This window comes from Amblyomma mixtum, chromosome 3 (genome assembly GCF_055824585.1).
Source record: "Amblyomma mixtum isolate Tamu chromosome 3, ASM5582458v1, whole genome shotgun sequence".
In the NCBI taxonomy this organism is placed as follows: Eukaryota; Metazoa; Arthropoda; class Arachnida; order Ixodida; family Ixodidae; genus Amblyomma; species Amblyomma mixtum.
The window spans coordinates 264,099,813-264,122,181 of record NC_143014.1 but is presented as its reverse complement, the minus strand read 5'-3'; the positions used below and the strand labels follow the sequence as shown (position 1 = coordinate 264,122,181).

At 48.2% G+C, this 22,369-nt stretch overlaps 1 pseudogene; it reads right to left on the bottom strand.

The window, feature by feature from the left end:
• Nucleotides 1-21,544: 21,544 nt before the first annotated feature.
• On the bottom strand, nt 21,545-22,065 carry LOC149354609 (uncharacterized; annotated as a pseudogene).
• Nucleotides 22,066-22,369: the final 304 nt, after the last annotated feature.

Here is a 22,369-nt window from a genome sequence, read left to right as displayed (position 1 = left end):
CCGTCGAGACGATCCAGGAGTGCGCGCCACTGAGGCACAGGCTAAGCGCCGCCGCCGAGAAGACCCGGCCATTCGCGCCGCCGCAGTGGGGACTTTAATGTAGATATAAATACAAGCGGGAGTTTCTTACCACTTATGCGGGAGAACATCCCGTTCCTCTCGCTCGTAACGGGTGCCACAGCTATGGCAACCTCGCGAAATACTTGCGCAGACGTCGTCTTTGAGAAGCAGGCTTTGTTGCAGCAAGTCGAGCATATTCCATCTATTTCTCCGACCACAAAACTTCCTTCATGACACGCAGTAATGTTAATGGAGTGTGTCTTGAAGAAGGAATGTGTGTGAAAAATAGCAAGTTGTCTGTAATCGTACATACATGTCTTTGTCGAATTCTTTTCCTCAATCTATCGAAAAGCTGAAACAGCTGATGAGCTACGCTCAATATTCGCATTAGGAAGTAACGTAATCATCGGCAATTTTTTGTCCCCTCTATTAACCGTCTCCCGCTCTCTTTCCCTCCACCCCGATCTCTTGTCCCCCTCCTAACTGGCCATCTGTACGTCTGGAGAAGGAGCGTCGGTGTAGCTGCCACTACCCACGCGCGCGCGCTCGTTCTACCGCTACTGTGTGATGCAACGGTTGCTATGCACAGCTGCGCCGCCCACTGACGCGCCGGTTACTAAGAAGGGGAGGAGCTTGCGCTTTTATTGCGAAAGCAATACTGCTTAGAGTTTGAGCCCTTCAGCGTAGCGCGGCGGTGGACACGTTTCACCTTTAGCGTGACCTTAGACATCACGTCATACTAGCTGCGAAAAACCAGGGCCCCAGCTCGTCTCGTCAGTGTAGAGCGGCAGTAGACACGGCGGGCGGTGAGCCTCTCGCTTCTCCCACAAGAGGCGCTGCGGTCGGAGTGACGTCATACAATCTGTGGAAGAAAAGGGCCCCGCCTCGGCTCGTCAGCGTAGAGCGGCGGTAGACACGGCGGGCGGTGAGCCTCTCGCTTCTCCCACTAGAGGCGCTGCGGTAGGAGTGACGTCATACCATCTGTGGAAGAAAAGGGCCCCGGCTCGGTAGCGCAGAGCGGCGGTAGACACGGCGGGCGGTGAGCCTCTCGCTAATCCCGCTAGGAGCGCTGAGGTCGGAGTGACGTCATACTAGTTGTATAAACAGGGCTTCAGCTCGTGCCGTCGGCGCAGGGAGAGAGGAGGTGGTGGAGAGATTGCGGCTTAGGCCGCTTATCTGTTTTTTCAGCAGCATCCGCTTCGGCGGACGCGGTTGTTGCTGGACGCGCGTCTTTTCTTTTTCTCTTTCCTCTTATATTTTAATTCTCCTCTATCTGCACGCGGCAGCGGTGGTGGCTCGCCTCGAGCCAGTAGGCAGGCCCGTGCAATTTCCTTTTCATCCTTCTCCCAGTCACAACAACAACCGTCGGCGCAGAGCGGTGGTAGACACGGCGGATGCGGGCTGAAGAAACGGATGATGTTGCTTTAGCAATTTCCGGGCTTAACCAAGCTGAGCCTCTGGCAATTTTTACGTTCTCCTTTCTAAACTCCCGCTCCATTGTTTTCACAGCTTAAATGGTGTCCATGGCTGGTTACAACAGACAACGGCGACGGCGACGCCGCGAAACGCAGAAACGGGCGCCTAAAAGCTGCGCTCTGAAAAGTGTAAGAACACATGCGAAAAACGTTTGCAAGGGGAGCGCGCGCATACGAGTACAGGAGTAAGCGCAACGTCGCAGGTGAGCTGTACGGAGGTGGGAGCAGCAGAGGACAAAAACGGCGATGCAGGTGATAGTGCCAGCGCAGCGCAACGCAACAGGCAACCGCGACGGATGTCATGGCTGTATGCGCGTATTTGCAAAGCAAGACAGAGGAGGCATCTGCGCCTCGAACCCCGGCACCTCTGGAGCAGCGGCACGCCGGGAGTGCTGCACCAGCGCCAATCTAAAATCCAAGCGCCGGCTATTAGATGCCCCACAAGCTCTCCCCGATGGAGCAAACGGAGCCCCTCTTATCAGCGAAGTCAGCACTCCTGTATATCTTATCCTAATCCGTGGTCATGTTTGTAGATCCTCTGTAGCCTTGGCGGACGCTTTTCGCGGTAATTTGAGCAATGATCGGCGATTTTTAGGCATAATTTTGAATCGAGCGCTTTAGTGTGTCGTCCTCGCCTTGCCCCTCATGTTGCTGCGAATCGCTAAAAACAATAACCTTTGCTCTTGTTATTAGCTGCACTTGGCGTGTCAGAGCTGCGAATGCTCTTTTTCTGTTCTTTCTGATGCATCTGAGACATTGGGATCGGAAATCACATGAAACCTTTTTAAAATCCCGTACTTAATTGACGTACATCGGAGACAAAAGTAGCTAACCCGCCTTCATATTTGGTAACCGTGCCGCACTGCATCTGGACGTCACCCATCGATGCACTTCTGGATTCGAGACAGGCAAGACGAGAAGTGCGCCGTCGGGTGGCTCCCTTATGCAGAACAGCAGGTTTCGGGGCTGACAGAGAGGGTCAGTTTCTTCTTGTCCCCGACAGTGCAGTGTCTTCGGAAATTGCAAATGCAAGCACATTGGGCTTCTTATTTTAGCGATCTGGATACTACTCGTCATCGGTAGTAGGGGACAGCTTTTTCCGCCCACGTTTCGTTACCGCAGTTTAGTCATGATTCGTTTTTGTTAAGTGTTGAGCACTAATTTCGTACTAAATTCTTATGGCTGGTAAAGTATGGGGCAAAAAATAATATTGCTCCTTTGGATCACTCATTCTCGTTCTCCAGGCGTCTATTGGCCTATGCTAGGAAAGGGTATAGGCTAAGATTTGGGGGGCAGATGGAGTCCAATGTTATAGCTTTTTCGTTACCCTCCAAGTTACGGCCCTACTGGTGACAATGAGGGATTCGTTTTTTTTCTTCTTTTATTTTTTTAACGTCGCAAAGCGATTCAGGCTATGAGGGAAGCAGAGAGAATCCAAATAAGCACTAATCAGATGGGTACCAACTCAGACCATTGTCTGTTCCGTTGTTTGTTCGCAGCTGGCCTGGCGCGAGCGCTCTGTTCCGTGGGAGTCCCCGCTCATCGTCGCCTTTTACGTAGCAGAAATCTGCCCTTTCTTTTTTTTATTTCGCACACTTGCTCTAAAGGCATAACTGGGGTGCAGTGTATACTATAGGAAATAGTGCAAGATATTTGCGAGCAGGAACCAGAGAATGCTTCTGCACTCTTTGTTGTCGGCCGGCCACTTAGAGAAATCCTACTCCCTTGTCGCCGTTAGTCCTTCCGTACTGAATAAAATGTAATAAATATTCTCTCTAGTTTTTTTCTCTCACTTTTAACAGTAATATCGCGGGCATTTGATTGCCACTGCTGCAAATGAACAACGCCCATTTTACCTCGAAGGTCGCTGTAAGAACTGTGGAAAGGCCTTTGACGACCATTTGTCGAAGCGGTTTTCATCGCCATTATCCCTTGGACAGTTTCACAGCGCCGTAGCTTGCTGCTAAGAAAGCCGCCCCTTCATTAGCACAGTCAGCACAAGAATAGTTATTTAATGGTAAATACCAAGAAATGTAATGTTTCGTGTATATATTAAGCATGTGTAGGGGGCAATTGCACTCGCAAAGACAAATTAATACAAAGAAGGCTTGGGTTCAACACGGGTGCACCTAGTTTACAGTGAGGCATTGAATAAACACAGGCTACTCCGCCCCTGTTCATCGACTGTCGTGAGAAGTCTCTAGAGCAGAACGGACCGTAAACCAGCAGGAAGTTGACAAGATGCTAGTCAAGGCCATTGTTGAGCTCTGCTCAGGTCCGTGGGCCTTTCCCATGGGCTTAGTCAAAAAGAAGGACGCTATCTGGCACTTTTGCTTCGTTTAGCGCCACCTTAACTAAATAAAAGAAAAATCGTCTATCCATTACCCTGTATAGACGATGCCCTGGACTGCCTTCATGCAGCAAAATATTTTCACCTATCATTCTTCATTACGGTTATTGGCAGATAGCTGTAGACGAAATATTCCGCGCAAGAAAAGGCATCGTTACTGCCGACGGTTTCTATCAGCTTAAAGATGCCGTTTGGTCTATGTAATGCACCGGCCACTTTCGAGCCGATGATGGGCTTCTTTCTTCGATGATTGAAATGGTTAACATGTATGCATTACCTCGACGATGTCGTAGTCTTCTCGACGCCCTTTAAAACTGTCTCTAAGGGCTTTCAGCGATCCTGTCCCTTTTTCGCAACGCTTGTCTCGAGCTCAACTCCGCGAAGCGTCTTTTTGGCCGCCGCCCTGTCACAATCCTCGGCTATTTCGCCGATATGTCGGCAATACACCCGGACAAAAATAAAATCCGCGCCGTCAAATTTCCGTATTCCCCAGTTTACAAAGCATGTACGCAGCTCTACTGGCCTTTCTTCATGCATCCACGCTTTGCTGATAAATTCGCAGCTATTGCCCGTGCGCAGGAAGTTGTCGACGACACTGTTTGGTCCTGTTCTACCCAGCACACTCTCTCCACAACCTACCGTCCTCCCACTAATGGAATTACCGAATGCCAGAATCGAACACTCACAGGTAAGTGACGCATGTGTCTGCCGACCATCGCAATAACAGTCTTCAGTCGACAGTCTTTTCTCATCTATTTTTTGCTCGGACGGCTCCATCACTTACCTTTGGACCCGTTGTTACCGCCCGCCATCGCTACGTCCGCAGAGTACGCACAGTATGTTATTGCACGCGTAAACATGGCGCTCCAAAATGCTCACTCTCGTCTCTCCGCATCAGAAGTCTATTAGGAGGTAATTTACGACCGCCGACACACGGACGTCCACTTGTGCCCAAACAAAATGCCTCGTCCTCCAGTTGTGTCTCTCTCGCCGCTTTGGACTGTGTGGAGATGTGTTGACACTGTATGCCGGCCCATATCAAATCCTCCTTCAGTGGACCGACGTCGTGTACAAAATTAGTCCGGTCTCTTCTACGACTTCATCCACTAGCCCTGTGACAGATGTTCCTCATATGACTCAGCTCAAATCATACAACGCCCATAGTCCGTCTTCACCTTAGCCTTTTAGAGCATTAGGCTCTGCTCTCCCGTTTCAGGTCCCAGCGTTATACGTTATAATGCAAATCGTAAACCAGTGGTTGCCAACGTAACCTAAATGGTTACATAATTAAATAAAATTAATAAAATAGGCGCCAGCGTGATGTCCGAAACTAAACCACGTCTATCCGGTATATATAACCCTGACTGGGAGGCGTCAACATCGGTCCACTTTGTCACGACATTCATGCAAAATTTGTGTGCCAACCGTTTGCTGCAGAATATTCCGGAAGGTGCCATTTAGGTTAGAACCTAGCTCACGGCAGCGATTCGAACTGGCGACCTATGGTGACGTATTCCAACTGGCAACCTAGCTGGATGTTCGATCGGTGCCTCAGCTCCGGTTCATTTTTTTTCAACCTTCATCTTTTTTAAAACATTTAAATCAGCAGTGTCGTTCCAAATAAACACGAAACTATGCACCAAAAACTAGCCGACACAAACGAGGCGCATGAGATGCGCCGAAAGTAGTACTGCCATATTTCACGCCAGGGAGGCGGTTTGAAAGCCCGCTAAAGGGAGGAGCCTTACTTGGGCATCGAATCGACCGGCTCGTTTCCTCTTTCCTCAGCGGGAGACAAAGCGTTGACCTAAAGAGCAAGACGGTTCACCGAGCGCACAGTTACTACGACAAAGAAATCCAGCACACTTTCGGCTGTAAATTACGTGTTTCATACCAGTATACTGCGCGATCTGAGTACACATTAAAAAACTTCGGGTGGTCGGAATTTCCGGATCTGAACCTTGAGAGTGTTCATCAGCGCCACCCTCTTCCATAGCGGCGGGTGTGGTAGGTCCTGTATTATCGCTAGTGCTACATGAGAACAAAGTTGAACTGTAAGAGAGGAAGCTGTCCGAGAACCCTCTTTATGCTACCTTTAGCATCAAGGCTGCTACATTCGAGGCCCTCGTTAAACCATGAAGCATACAAGTGAACGGGAAAGAGGTGGTTGGTATGGCATACATGACGGAAGCCAACAGTCACTGAGACTAAGGAGCTTAGAGGATATTTTTTTTTTCAATTTGTAGTTTTTCATCAGTGGGAGATTAATAAAATAAGATGAAAAAAACAACCACGTGCCGCCGATAGGATCCGAACCCACAAGCTCCTAATTTCCCGTTCTCCAGTGTTCAACATAGGACAGCAGTGCAAAAAACGCGTTGCCATGGTTGTCTAAGTAAAGTACCAAGCGATACTGGCAGCCATTACTGCTTTCTGCGCTTCAATGTCACCAGGAAAGGAGCAGAAGGAATTTGCAGAGCCCGCATCTGCATAACAACGCAGTGTCAAGTGTCCGCATCATGAGCACCTAACGAGGAATGCTTTAAGTCAGGTGCGCGTCTTTCACATTTTACAGAATGTTCGTGTGCTTTGTGGCTGCTGACAATCAACTTTCAAGCAGTAGCGCCATACCACTTGCGGCGTATGTCACGCGTCTGTTTTGACATCCAGTCGTTTTGGGCATAATTACATATTGCATATCTTGAACTAAAATCTAGGAAACTGCTTTCGACTGGGTGTCGTTCAATGCATTAAAATTTGCAATTTATTATTGCACCGTAAAGCTAAAAATTTAAATTTAATTGGAGTATAGTAGCTCAAATACTTATTACAGTTGCATGCTACTACGTACATAATTTCCATGATGCCATAGAATTCACCCACACAAACAGCGCCCTCGTATCTGTCATGCTTTTTAAAAGAAAAACCGCTGCAGATTAAAACAGCGGTACGACTAAAGTAACGCCCCAATCGCATCATTACAATGACAGCAAAGCCTTCTGGAACGTCGCCTGTCGAATCACACTAATCCGGCACTCTTAGTTACTGGATTCAGCAGGGGGGAGAACGTGTCTCATGCGCAGCGACCCTCACAGCGCCAGCATCGCTAATATTACTGCCAGCATCGCGTCAGCTCATGCTACCAAACCACATCTTGTATTAGACCAGCAAACACACAGTTACTCTTTCAGTTCACAGCCCAGCGCGTCGCGAAGAAATAGGGCGCATGCTGCGCATCAGCCAAGGTGACTCCAAGAAAACCACTTTGACCGGCTTGGTCGCGAGCTCTCTTTCCTCGGCACTGTTCGTCCGTTCCGGGAGCTGCAATGGCAGAAACAGGGCCGTCGCTGCCTTGACGTGTCTACGCTCTCATAGACGCTGACAACGTATAAGAGAGGCACGCACAGCGTTTAGCAATTACTTTTCTGATCCCTACTGCGAATTCTTACAAACCGATACAATGAGATTAAAAAACCAATAGGGGCTTGCGTTTTGCAAACCAGTGGCAAGCACACAAATGCACTCTACTTACAAGGATACTCCAACCGCACATGATTCGGAGAATGGCCGCGGTGCGTACACCAAGCGCGGAGAAATCCAGCTCTTGTGTCATCACTTGGAGCCGCAGTATCGCGCATGCACTCAACGCAGTCACAATAGCTATTCCTGCGCCGCATTGGTGGCTAAGCGGTTATCGCACTCGGCTGCTGAGCCGAGAGGCGCGGGTATGATCCCGGCCTTGGCGGTCAAATTATGATGGAGGCGAAATTCTAGGGGCCCGTGTTCAGTGCGATGTCAGAGCCCGTTAAAGAACCCCAGGTGGTCGAAATTTCCGGAACCCTTTGCTACGGCGTCCCTCATAGCCTCATTCGCTTTGGAACGTTAAACCCTCAAACATAAACCAATGGCTATTCTTGCACCGTCTGCACGGAGCGCCACAGATGTTGACTGACGTGAGCTCCCTGAGGAAATGTGACAGAACTAAGTGCATACGTTTGAAAGAAACTCCACCTGTCAAGGAACGCTTGCTTCTAGCAGATTCGAATCAATAAAACGGGAGAGTCGCCTGAGCTGTTGCTGTCTGAACAAACGCTTCGCGTGTTCAGCTCAAGGCGGCGGGAGCGTCGACCGAACAAAGCTTGGCGGGGAAGACTGTGGTGCTAATCTAAGCATGTGTTTCGCGATCGTCACGCTTAGGCTGATGCCTCACGCTTGGAGACAGCTTGAGCCGACACAATGATTTCTTCTTACCCAAGGAGGAAAGACGCTCACCCATATTTTCGGTGACGTGATGTTGAAAACGCGATTCGTGCCTTAACATGCGCGCCACGCCTAAAACTGGGCGTAAGGATGTATTTAAGCGTGGCCTTTTTTATACTGTACAGACAGATGTCAGCGTGCGCTTCCGTCAACTAAGGTAGACAAACTTCACAACCCAGACTGTGTGGGGTAGCAACGCCTGGTCTCTTCGTGAAGACGTTCTGAAGTAGCACACTTTAGGGAGCCGGGTGTACAGGACTGCTTTTGCCAATGTGTGGGTATATGGGAGTGTATAGGAGGCGTGCCTATCGGTAGGTGGGATGAGACGTATTAACTCAAGGCATTGCTTCCGTTCCAGACTAAGGACTTCAGGGGCACCGCGGTGTCGTTGCATGGCTATTTCTATGAGATCACAGGCCCAACGGGGTTGTCTTTAATTGTTGTAAGGACAAATGCATGCTCTGCGGATGTGATCTTACGGTGCTCGTCGTCCATCGCTGCGAGAAACATCGTTGCCTGCGTTGCCTGCACGCGCAGGTACCCATAAAACTATTGCTTAAATTTTTTGCTGAGTATCAGGTGTCGTAACTTGCAAAGAGAACCAGTGACCGCATTCGAGTATTTTGAACGGCTTCTGCTCAATCGCAGGTCCGTTTCTTACGCGCAGTAAAAGGCCGTTAAGAGATGGCGTTCGTCGCTGGTGGCTTTTAGAAAAATGTTACTCTTCAGAAAAAAATAGAATATTACGTCACACTAACAAGCTTCCGTTAAAATGCCCAGAGTAAGATTTGAGTCAGCGCTGCGAAAGCTGTGCTCTAAGTTGTGTGTTTTTGTGGAGGCCAATCTTTGATGCGCGCGTGTGTGTGTGTGTGTGTGTGTGTGTGTGCGTGTGCGGGTGCGGGTGCGTGTGCGTGTGTGCGTGTGTGCGTGTGTGCGCGTGTGCGTGTGCGTGTGCGTGCGTGCATGCGCGCGCGCGCGTGTGTGTGTGTGTGTGTGTGTGTGTGTGTGTGTGTGTGTGTGTGTGTGGGTTTGTGTGTGGGTGCGTGCGTGCGTGCGTGCGTGCGTGTAAGTCATGACTCCGTGTGCTACGCGTCAGTTCTACGTGAGACGAGTGCCAGGCAGTGTGTGCAGGTCGGCTCATAAAATTATCTGCATTATGATATTATCAGCCTCCGTTTGTTCTGCCTGCGTCTTTTCTTTCCTTCACATTTCCCCTCTGTGGTGTGGCAGGACAGAGACACGTCAAACCTCTCCGCCTTTCATCTCATCATTGTTTACTTGCTCTGCACCTCCTGTCGATGTAGTTTGAATAAGTGAGACTGTCATTTGACGCATCAGTCAATTATGTTTTACTGAAAATTTCTCAAAGGTATTATGATATATTCCCAAAATTCTTCATCGGTGCCTCTCCCGGGTGCCGCCAGAAGGAGCAGAATCAGGCTGCTGCACCTGGCACAAGCTGCATAGAAGTAAGATTAGAGAGACGATTCTGATTCTCAGTGTATAATGGTTTCAGTACGAGTATACACTCCAATATAGTAGCTTAGAACCGCACACAAGAAAAGAGTCCGAGTGAGTAGTTCCAGCAGATTCCAATGGAACCATGGAACTTGCATACATATACCTGTGTTTCTCCCAACAGTTCTACTACTAAAGTTCTACAACACGCAAGTACAAACAAGAGTCCCTTCAGCGTGCGTCTGCTCAAACGAGCTGTAAAGGCGATTTCTCACATCATTCAGAAGAGCCAACAAAACACGGAGTTCTGGATTATAGACAAGGCTTTCGAGTCATTTAGAGGCGATCCTTCCTGGTTTAAGGGTGTAGCCTGCGATGTAGCTATTCATATTAGGCGCTGTCTTCTGCTTCTTGCTGCTACACTGAAGCGCGAGCTTTATCTTGTGCTCCCTGTAATGGAAGCATTTATTTTTGCTTGGACTGGTCGTGCTAGGTTACCCTACTTACTCCAATAATAGACAATGCGTACTATACACAGAGCATCCTAAATCGGAAAACAGAGGAAGAAAGAAACAAGTGGAATGTCGTGCTGGAGATAAACGGATGATCCCAGGCAACATGATCCAGTTACGGCGTCCGGCACAACGCATCATATATCAGAGCTGGGACAGCGCCGGGAGGAACCTGTTCCCGAAATTTGACGCTTCGTCCTCAGCATCGCTCGGTAAAACACCTGAGGCGTAGAAACCTTCATTTCATTCGATTAAAGTAAAGCAGGCACGTGAAACATCGGAAGCGCCGCCGATGCCGCACATTGACGACAGTAGTCTCCAACAGCGGCACAAAACGCTCGGCGCTGTGCATCAAGATCATTTTTCGGCAGTCTTCGACATCTCTTCACAAAAGATGATGGCTCGCTTAGACACTGCCGCATGGCTGAGCGACTGGTAGACGTTCCCTTTTGAACGTGGCCTCGGTTGGAGCTGCGACGGCGCGGCAAGTCTCAGTGTACAACCTCGTATGGGCCTTATCTGAAAATCATCCGTTTGAAAAGAAAAGGAGTATGGTTGGAATGGTAGCAGCAGTCGAATTTTATGGTGAAAGCTTCATGTGGTGCGGAAGGCAAGAAATTTCAAGAATAGCTTCCTTCAGTTCGTTCTGTCTCTTCCTTTCCTGCGTTTACATTTAAGCGCGAATTTGGAAAAATGGGTACCCACTTGATCAATAGGAGAGTGAATAGCGTAGGTAACAGTATAAAGTTAATATAGTAGGCACTAAACAAAGCTTCTAAAATGCCGACCAAGGTGTACCCTTCAATTATGTTCTGGCCTCAGCCGCTTTCAAATGTTACAAACTCTGCCCTATAAAACCAATTTTTCTAAAATAAAACGTTTAGTTTTGTGTCCCGGCAGGTAGTTACCATGGGGTTTGCCTCAGGTGTACGCACTGAATGACAGCAGTATTTTCATCTCTGAGCGGCTCATGTAACTGTTTTAGCTGGCGGAATATTGAGACAAAATCTCATCGAAGTTTGTATTCTTCACTCTTAGAAAAACACGTCTAGTGCAGATAAACGACGGCACACGTTGTGCGGAATGACACTGGTGCTCACGCTCAAGGCGTCACCCGCGTTATGAACTTGACACCATGTCCGACACTCAGTAACGAGCAGCTTCCAAAGCAGACCCAATTACGCACGAGTGAAATGTTATACCGACAAATACCCAAAAACACAGGAGTGAAATGTTGCACCGACAAAGATTAGGAGGTAAGGTGGAACTAATTCGCAGAGAATTCACATGGCGTGCGATATCATAATAATAATAATAACAACAACAACAATAATAATAATAATAATAATAATAATAATAATAATAATAATAATAATAATAATAATAATAATAATAATAATAATAATAATAATAATAATAATAATAATAATAACATCATCAGAAAAACTACGCCCACTGCAGGCTAACGGTTTCACCCATGTCTCTCGAATTACTCCTGTCGTTTGCCACCTCCGGCTTCCGTATCTCCGGAAACTTTTTAACCTCATCCGCAAACCTAACTTTCAGCCGCGCCCGGCTACGCTTGCCTTAACTTGAAATCCACTCAGTTACCACTAACGACCAGCGGTTATCTTGCCTTCACATTACATGCCCTGTCAAAGCCCATTTATTCCGCTGGATTTCGACTAAGATGTCGTCAACCCGAGTATGATCCCTCACGCACTCTACCTGTCTCGAGTCTCTTACCGTTACACTTGCCATTTTGCTTTCCATAGCTCGCGGCGTTGTTCTTAATTAAGCTGAACCCTTTAAATTAGCCTCCACGTTTCTGCCCTACAGGTGAGTAGCCGAAAATACAGCTGCATGCTTCTCGCTTTGTGGGTATTGATAAACTGTCATTCATAATCTCAGACAACCTGGCATATCCGCTCCACCCCATTTTTATTCTTCTAGTTAGTTCCCTCTCACGATTGGGATGAGCGATCACTACATGCCCTAAGTAGACTTAGCTATTTCCTTACGACTTCTAGCACCCCACTACCAACTGCGAACTAGTATTCCGTTGCGAGACTGTTAAGCATTGCTATGATTTTCTGCATGTTAATCTTTAGACCAAACGTTCTGCTCTGCTCTCTAATTCATAGGTCATTTTTTGTAGTTTGCCTCCTGAGCGACTTATCCAGGCAATTTTACGAATAAATCGCAGGTTAATTGGGTATTCTCTATTAACTCTTATCCCCTACTGTTCCCAACCCAGGCCTTGGATTACCTCCTGAAACAGGTGGTGAATAGCATTGGCGAGATCGCGTCTTCCTGTCTCACACCAATCCTTACTGGAATTTTTTTGCTGACTTTATGGAGGAAAATGGTAGCCGTTCTGTCGTTATATATAACTTCCAGATTTATCACATAAGATTCTTGTGCATCCCAATTCCACTATGCCTGCATAGCTCCTGAGGTTTCCGTTGAGTCAAATACTTTCTCCTAATCCATGAATGCTAAACATACGGGTCGGTTATATTCCGCCCATTTCTCTGTCACTTTATTGATAGCATGAGTATGGTATATTGTCGAAAATTATAACGAAAGCCACCCTGGTGATTCGGTTGATTGAAGTCTAAGGTTGTCCTGACTCTACTGGCGATTACCTTAATAAATATCTTGTAGGCAACGGCAAGGAAGCTGACCGGTCTATACTTTTTGAAGCACTTGATGTCTCCTTTCTCATGTATAAAAGTAATGGTAGCGTTCCTCCACGTATCCGGTACGGTCGAAGTCGTAAGTCATTGCGTATACAGGGTGGCTAGTTTTTCTAGCACAATTTCCTTTTACAGATCTTCTATTACCTGATCTTGACCAGCTGCTATCCCCTTTTGCATTGCTGCTAAGGCTTTCTTTAATTCATCTTCCTTCTTCGCGGGATGGCCCCTTGCTGAGCGCTACTGCCTCTATAACTGGCGTTCTGACTACATTGGCTACTGTACAGATTTGCGTACAACTCGTCGACTACTTTAACTATCGTATCCATTAGGTTAATGGCATTGCCCTCATTGTCTTTTATCGCATAGATCTTGTTTTTACCTAGGCATAGCTTACCCATCGCCGCTTTTAGGGTACCCCAATTATTTAGACCACGCTCGGGTTCTTCATATTAAACTTCACTCTGCCGTCTACATTCCTCTTATTTATTAAATTCATAGCTCTGCCAGTTCTATTCCCTCTGTTGGGTTAGACGTTTTGAAATTTTCGCGTTTTTTTAAAGATATCTTTCGTCTCCTGAGAAGCCTGCCGATATCCTGCTGAAGCACCTTACCGTCTACTTCTGCACTGAAATCCTTAATGATAGCTGGGAGATTATCGTCCACTGTTTAAAGAATAAGATCACCTTCCTCAGCTGAAGCTGAATATCTGCTCTGCGGCGATATGCCAAATTTCTTTGCTTTCCATCTTACCGCTAACCCGTTAATCGGGTTCCGCTTCAGTAATTTCTTTTGTTCCCACTTCAAATTTGAGCTAATTCGAAACCTTAGCACTCTGTGGTTGCTAAAACACACTTTTCTGAGGACATCTGCATTGTGCACAATTCCAGGATGAGCGCAAAGTATGAAGTCTATGTCATTTTTAGTCTTAGCAATGGGCTCTTTGACGTTTATTTTCTGTTTTCTACTTTGTACAAGGTATTGATGTTCCGTGGATTATTTTTCTCTCGATACTGCTATTCCTAGAGCCGACGCCGTGGTCGCCTACCACCTGGTCTCCGGCTTGCTTCTTGCCTACCTTCGCTTTGAAGTTCGCCATCACTACAGTGTACTGTTACTTTACTTTCTTCATTGCAAATTTCACGTCCTCATAGAAGGTTTCAACGATCTTTACGGCTGGATGTAGGCGCGTATCCATGCACCGCCTACAGCATGCGCCTCTTATTAAGCCTAATTACGATAGCTGCCACCCTCCCGTTAATACTATGCAACTCGTTTATGCTGAAAATTGAAAACCGAAAAATCTTTATTTATCTCGCAGAATCTACCCTTAAAAGGGACACAACAGAAAAAGCTGCAGTATGCAGCTTGATGGCCATTGTGCCTCCAAGTTGCATCCTCAATGAAGAGAAATCTAAATCTAGCTCTCGTTTGTCCGCTAATCCATGATAGCTCAGTACGGACGGCCAAATCTTGAGCTGGCGTGCGTGACGGTCGCGTTTTTAGTGCTCCTGCAGCTCATGACGGAACAAACTTGCGAAAATATGTACTCTAAGCAAAGGCTCATTAAGCACGTTCTTAGTACTGAGCTTTCCGCAAGGTTGTTCAGTCGCAGAGCGCAGGAGCGAAGAAAAAGCGGCCGTCGCGCACCCCAGCTAAAGATCTGGCCGGCTGTGCATGCCCGTCCCTTAGCACCTGCATACGCCTCATCTGTCCTAACCAGGGTGTCGAACCGGAATTTTTTCGGGTTCGGTTCAGGTTCGGGTTCACGCATTTCGGGTTCAGCTCCGGGTTGGGCTCCGGAGCGACATTCCGTTCCGGTTCGAACCGCTCCGGATAGCGTCGAACCAGTTCAAACGGGTTCAAACGGGTTCAGACTATAAAAAATTCTGAACGAGGTTTTTATTCAACCTTGTTTTGTTGTTTACTTTTCTTTATGATACCAGCATATAAAACAGCACTGCAAAATTTTCACAATGCGAGATGCTTTACTGTCCGCGGCAAAAAGATTTAAATTTACGCAAGGGCCGCGAAATCAAAAGAACTCAGAATTAGTGTACACCGGCTACGTATACTAGACTCAATCTGATGAGATACATGAAAAGAAAAGCTGATGGATTTTTAATCTACAAAACATTTCATCTTCAGCAGTTTCGGAGTCCCCGTCAGGCGAGTAATAGGTCTCTCTTGAAGGTAGTGTCAATCGGGAATTTCTCCTGCGCAAAATGCTTAAGCGAGCGCCGTTAGGACCGCTGCATGCGCCCACTATGAGCGGAAGTTGCCTTGTATTTGCAGGTATATACAGCCAAGACATCTTTCTGTCGCCCCAAAAGCGGCTTGCCAGTCACCCCCTCCCCCCACACACACACACACACAAACTCTGGCACACGTGCAGCATACATGTAGAGAGTTTACCAAAAATATTTTATTTTCATCCCCTGCTCTACATCGCCTTTGTAACTCGCGTTATATACCTCGAGCACCTATAGCTCAGTTTCTTCAAAAACACAGCTAATCATGGCTTGTCGCTAGTACAGTGTAAAATTAAGATTTTGGCCTATGCTGATGTCATCTCCGTCTTTTGCTCTGATGACACAATATGATAAAAAAAAAGCAGGCTTGCATTGGTTGGGGGCACTTCGTGTATGTACGGACACAAACTTGTGACGTCTTCGATGAGACGTTGCGTTGTGAAAATGTTGCCATTGGTGCATTACAAGAGGAGGACCGTAAATTCGTTAAATAGAATTTTTGTGACTTTTCTGGGGCGCTTTAAAAGGGAGCCCATGTGTGGACAGAATTTCATGCTACCTTGATACAGTACGGTGAGTCTTTCGTGCAGTTTTTGTCCACTAACCTGTTTCATGATATTTATTTTTCGAAACCGAAAACCACCGCTTCCTGGCAGCTGTGTTTATTAGGTGACTGAATGCTCAACTGTCTTTAATGTACATAGTCGTGGAGGAATTTTGTGCTGACACACTCGATTTCCTAAATATTCGTTTTTCCTTAGAATACCTGTACGGCTTCTCCAGAAGGCAGATGACAAAGGTTCTGATCAGTCGACCTTACGTGTTAGGACATGCCTTCGAGCCAAGCGGATGTTTGTGCCATGATCAGTGAATTGCTACATCTGCAAGCAAGGAGGAACTATTGAACAACGAAATTATTTGTGACGCTATGTTCGATTGAGACATAGCTCACCTCATCAGTCTCTTAAAAAGGACATTGAGGTCATGCCTTAAACTATAAGATTTGTGCCAGTAATGAAGAACACCGGAATTCCATGTGAACTTTTCCTGTTAAGACTGCTTAGCGTGTGAAGAAGGCGCATGATTGATAGACACGCACAATCACCACTTTCGGCGAGGACACTGTTCAGAGAACAGTTCATTTTAGCTGAGAACGTATATGCTGCGAAAGTTCAACCTCCTGACTGATTGCCCTTTCTTGACATGTGCGCCTTCAGGAATTTTTATGTGCGGGCAGAGCAGGGAGTGATAGTGGCATTAGGCCGTATGCCGAGGCCGCGGAATTCGATTCAGTCAAGTAAGGCAAGACGAGGTCAGGGAGGTTCCTGATATTACATGCGGCAACAATAAAAAGAATCTTCGAAGATGGCCGAGTAGCATAATAAGACATCAGTAAACGAAGCTTCTCTGTTGCGCCCGCCGCCACTGGCTTGATTCCCACTCAGGGTTAGAGTATTTTAGTTGGTTTCTTTACTGCGTTAGCAGTTGTCTCCTTTCTCAAAAATTCAAAAATTTCCGTGGTGCGCGCGCACGAGTGTGTGTGTGTGTGTGTGCGTGCGTGCGTGCGTGCGTGTGTGCGTGCGTGCGGGCGTGCGGGCGTGCGTGCGTGTGTGCGTGCGTGCGTGCGTGCGTGCGTGCGTGCGTGTGTGTGTGTGTGTGTGTGTGTGTGTGTGTGTGTGTGTGTGTGTGTGTGTGTGTGTGTGTGTGTGTGTGTGTGTGCGCTTAAGCATGTGTATGCACAGGCGTGCACATTTCGGTCGGCGCACATCCGGGCACTCACTGGCAATAAAATGACAGACGGTTGCAATTGTCGGTATTGCGAACTTTAAGGGCAACTCATCGCAAGCTGCCTGGCATGTGGCGTATTATGCTGCTAGCCAATCTTGGGGTCTTCCCGTGGCATCCACCTTCTAGGTGGCGTTTAATTCGCTCTGCTACTTGGACAACCGGTCACGCCGGCTACGCCAACTATGACGCGGAACGCGGGTACGGGCGCATAAGAGCTGCGGTCTAAAATGGCCCATCTACCTGCAGCCGATCTACCTGAGGTGGAATGCTGTGAATGCTGCACGTGTGCCGTCGCAAAGCGTTCCACAAAAGAACGCGAAAACGCTAGCGAATCTTGACGCCGCGATGCAAAAAATGCAAAAACTTGTTTTTGAGTCTTCGCGGTGGTGAGCGGCGAGGTTCCAAGTTGGAAATTTTCGCTGTGACGGGCCGCTCAGTCGCCCATTCGCTTACATGTGAACCAACGTTAAGCCTCTCGCCTCAGACACAAACAGCCCGATGCGAAGGTCTTGCACAGCTTCCGTCCGCACCGTTCGGCTAAGTTTTTTATGTGGCACTCTCGGTAAAAGAAGACGCATTACGTTCGCTACTATTGACAAGGGTAGAGCTGGGGAACACTCTCATGGTTCGGTTGCACTACACATAAGTGCCCCCGAAAGCTAAAAAGATTAGACAGTCGTCGCCGCAGCGCGGAAGTAGCGGACACCTTAAATTTCCTCACTGAGCGCTTTTCTTTAGACTACCTGTATAGCCTCTCCAGAAGGCAGACGACTCATGTACTTATAGGGTATTTGGTTCCTGTACTGTTGTATCGGCAGCCTTTTCTGGAGTTCCTTAACAGCGAATGTACATTTATTTCTTCTGCTGCAAAAACGTTCTTCTCTGAACTTCACACACCGACGTTGCCTGTCAATGCATTATTACTTCATGCTGAGGAGATGTTTGTGTCATGGACGGTAAATTTCCGCCTGCGCAATGCGCCAAAGACCATTTACCATTGTTTTATTCTGTGCAATGATGCTACGCTCTTCTGGGACATAATTACGGCGAATGTACACTTGATTAGTACCCGTTTTTGGCCAGTGGAGAAAAACTGTGTTGTGTCGTGTGATCTATTTATGTTTCTCTGACTGTTTAGTCCCCAGAGCCGTATGATGGACCGCCGCCGAAAAACCGCGGTCATCGAAATCTTTGTTCCGTGAGCAGTGCGCTTTGGTGAGGGGAGTATATGTTGCCCTAGAAGAGCAGCCTTGCTGGCTCCCCTATCTAGATCCATGGGTGTGCCTCTCATGCTTCTGATGTTTAGGGAGGTGGGGATTTGCAGGGGTATGGTGGGCTCGTATTACACAGCCTGGTGTTTTGTGGCATGGACTTACTGCGATTTTCCTTTTTTTCCTTTTCCTGTGTTTTCACACAGCTCAGCAGGTTTGACTGTGAGGCCGGCATCTTTCAGCCTGCTCAGCACGACCCGTAAGTGATCTACATGTTCTTCCCATGTGTTAGAAAAGATGGCGACATCGTCCAGGTACGGGAGCGCGTACTCGGACAGACCATGGAGCACGTGGTCCATTAGATTCGAGAAGCAATATGGCGCGTTTTTGAGTCCGAAACTCAACATGACTGGGCGGAACGTTCTGAATGGGGAAACGAACGCGGCGTAGCGGCTGGCGCGCTCTGTAAGGGGGACTTGCCAATAGCCTCGCACGAGGTCTAGCGTGGATATGTAATTCGACCCTGACACTGTCTCCACCCTTTCCTCAAGGTTTGGTATTGGATAGGTCTGAACCCGGGTTATCGCGTTTAGTCGCCGGTAATCAATACACGGTCTGGGATCTTTTCCCGGTACTTGCACTAGTATCAAGGGCGATGTGTAATCGCTCTCACCCGGTACTATGACTCCCAGGTCGCACATTCGCTTGATCTCACCTGCCATGATTTCTTAATGCACGGGAGAACAGCGATACGGCTTACTACGGATCGGTTCTTCTTACGTTAGCTCGATATCGTGCTCAATTAGCGTCGTCCTTCCGGGACGATCTGAAAACACTCTTTCGAACTCAGAAACAATCATTCTCAAGTCTTCCTTCTGGGCTTGGCTTAGACGTGGTTCTAAGTTAACCTGTTCTAACAGTGCATCCGAACCGCATTCCTTCATGTACGCAGAGGTCAGGATTTCTGCACCTTCCTCGTCCGAACCATTCAAAATCACATTCACGACAGCGTGACGCTGAATGTACGGTTTCATCAGATTACTATGATAGATTTTGTTTGGCCTTCTACCTAGTTTAACTTCGTAGTTGGTATCGGAAAGGTTCGATACCACGCTCGCTGGCGCCTCCCACTGGACCTCAAGCTTGTTTTTCTTAGACGGTCGCAGTATCATTACCTGGCTGCCCACTTCGAAAGTACGCTTCTTTGCTGACTTGTCGTAGTTCTCTTTTGACGATTCTTGCGCAGCCTTTATGTGGCTCTCGACACGATCTTTCGTTTTACCGATCCTTTGAAGTAGGTTAAAGACGTACGTGACCACGTTTAGTAACGTTGACCACGTTTGGGTCTTCCTCTTCGCCTTCCCACGACTCTCGCAGCATGCGCAGCGGTGTTCTTAAGCTCCGGCCGTGCACAAGCTCCGCAGGGCTGAAGCCTGTGCTCTTGTGGGGAGCGGATCGTAAAGTGAACATAGCTGCAGGCACGCAGGCTTCCCAATCGCGTTTGCGCTCAAAGCAAAGAGCTAGCAATATTCTTTTGAGCACCGAGTGCATACGCTCTACTGGGTTCGACTGCGGGTGATGGATCGAGCTGTGTACGACCTTGATACCGCACCTTTCGAAAAAGGTAGAGGTTAGGCAGCTGGTAAAGGCACTGCCATTGTCACATTCAATTTCCTAAGAAAATCCGATGCGAGCGAAAATTGAGAGAAGTGCGTCCACGACCTGAGGAGAATTGAGCTCCTTGAGAGGTATCGCTTCAGGAAACTTTGTCGCGACACACAGAGCAGTCAGACTATACCGACAACCGTTCTTGGACTCGGGCAGTGGCCCTACAATGTCAATTACCAACCGGCGGAAGAGTTCGGTTATGATGGGCACCAGTTTCATGGGCGCCTTCCACTTGTCTGTCGACTTGCTTACTCTCTGGCAAGTGTCGCAAGAGCGCACAAGGCCTTCAATGTCCTTCCAGCAATGAGGCCAGTAATACTCTTGGGCGAGTCTAGCTTTGGTCTTTTTCACGCCGAGGTGCCCTGCCCACGCGTTTTGGTGCGCCAGGTTCAATAGCTGACGGCGATACTTTTGTGGGATCAAATGCTGTTCGTACTTGCGACCACGGGCGTCAGCGTAATTTCGGTATCACAAGCCGGATTTCTGATGAAATGAAACATTCTTTTTCTTTGTTCCTTCTTTAGCTTTATCCAGCAAAGCTATTATCGAGCTATCTTCCTGCTGTTCCCGAACGAGCGTCGCTCTGTCAACCGTGCCAACTGTCGGAAACTGGGCTCAATGTGGAATTCGCCTCGCTCAGTGGCGTCGCCGTTACCTTCTCGTTGCCACTATCGTTGAAACTGTTTTCAGTTTCGTTAGCAGCGAGTTCTCCGCTTCCCTGCGAGTCCTCGATCTGAGGTTCCACCGACACCGTATCTAGGCTACAATGCTCATCTGCTTCCCTAAGCGGTGTTTCTCTCTCCGGTGCAAGGTCCAGTTTCTGCGAAAGCTTCCGCGCTTGAGATCGCGTAAGGGCCATGCATGCCACGCCGGCAAAGAACGATTTGCCTTTATCCCTCAGAAGCTGCTCTGAGCTGTTCGAAAAGAGGTAAGGAAAATGCTCAGGGAGGGCGGCAGACACGGCCGCCTCGGTGTTAAGCTGACCAAAAGGACCCTCAATGATCACTGTAGCGATCGGTAAGCAAGCACATTGCTCCTCGGCTACTTGCCTTATCCACGCGAATTCTCCTGTAAAATCATTCCGAGAAACTAAGGACGGGTGGACAACGTCCACAGTGGCCGCCGAGTCACGAAGGGCTTTGCACATCTTACCGTTCACACTAATCTCCTGCATATATGGTTCTAACAACCGCATATTCTTATCTGTCTGCCGAATCGTTGCAAAAGCAACCTTTTGTCTACAGTTTGCCGCGATATGTCCTTCCTTTTTGCAGTGGTAGCATGTCAAAGGCCCCCGTGACTCAAACGCACGTGCGGCATCAGCGCGCTGCTTAGGAGCATCGTCAGATTTCCTTAACTCCTTTTGTTCTTCGCCTACTGCCTCCTTTAAAGCAGACGCATCTTTTCGAAAATCGTGACGCGCGAACGGTTTCCTTCTATCTGGCTTCCTTAGAGAAGCATCCTTTGTTTCGGCCTTTTCTATGCGTAATGCCCTGCTGTGCAAGTTTCGGCGAGTGTAGTATTCCTCAGCCAGCTCTGCTGCCTTGTTGAGCTTAACCTCAGTAAGCCTATCCTGCAGCCAGAGCCTTACATCTTCCTGGATGCAGCGGTAGAATTGCTCCAGCGCAATGCACTCTACCACCTTATCACGATCGTCACAAACTTCCTCGCCCTTGAGCCATTCAACTACATCGGCTTTCAGCTTAAACGCGAAGTCGATGTGCGACTCACTGCCTTTCTTCGCGTACCGGAACCTTTGCCGGAATGCCTCAGGTGACAGTTTATATTTCCTCAACAGGGCCTCTTTGACCTCATCGTAACTCTCGAACGCCTCCTTCGACAAACTCGTTATCACGTCAGACGCTTCCCCGGGAAGCAGAGCTAGCAAATTCTGTGCCCACAGCTCTCGCTCAATTACATTCCTCTCGCAGACATGCTCAAATTTTACGAGGTACTTTGCCATGTCCTCGCCGATTACGAACGGCGGCAGTTGGTCTTGGATTATTTGGCCGTTAGCCTGCACTGTCATTGAAGCTACGCTAGGCTCCGGCGAGCTTCGCAGCAACTCCATCTCTTTTAATCTTCTAATCTCTCGGCGTTCCTGTCGCTCTGCCTCTTCGCGCTGGAGGCGTTCTTGTCGCTCTCGCTCTCGCTCTGCGTCTTTGCGCTCACGGCGTTCATTAATCGCAGCCAAGGCCTCTTTGGATTCTTCAGCCGTTACGCCCTCCTTCCGCATGATCTCGAGAATCGCCTGCTTTCGTTTCGCACGGCCTATGGTCAGGCCTAGCTCTTCACAAATTTCGACGAGTTCCTTCACTTCAAGGTTCTCCATCGCGCACAATAGTCTCTTGAAGCTTGGCCTTTAAGAATTCCCTTGCGGTTCACTACTATAGCGCTACTAGCATGACACTCGCAGGTAATTCTTTCCAAAACGCCTCGTTTCCTCCCTCTGCACCAGCTTTCGTTTCAAAGCGCTCCGACTTGGCTCGAAACAGCAAAGCTCTCTACAGTGCTACACACACAGCCCTACTCTAGACTACAATCAGGTGTGCTAGAGCAGTCTGGCGAATTGAGGGGAAAACATCACGCACTCAACGCGCCGAGGTAGCTGACGCCTGTCGATCCCACAGCTGCCA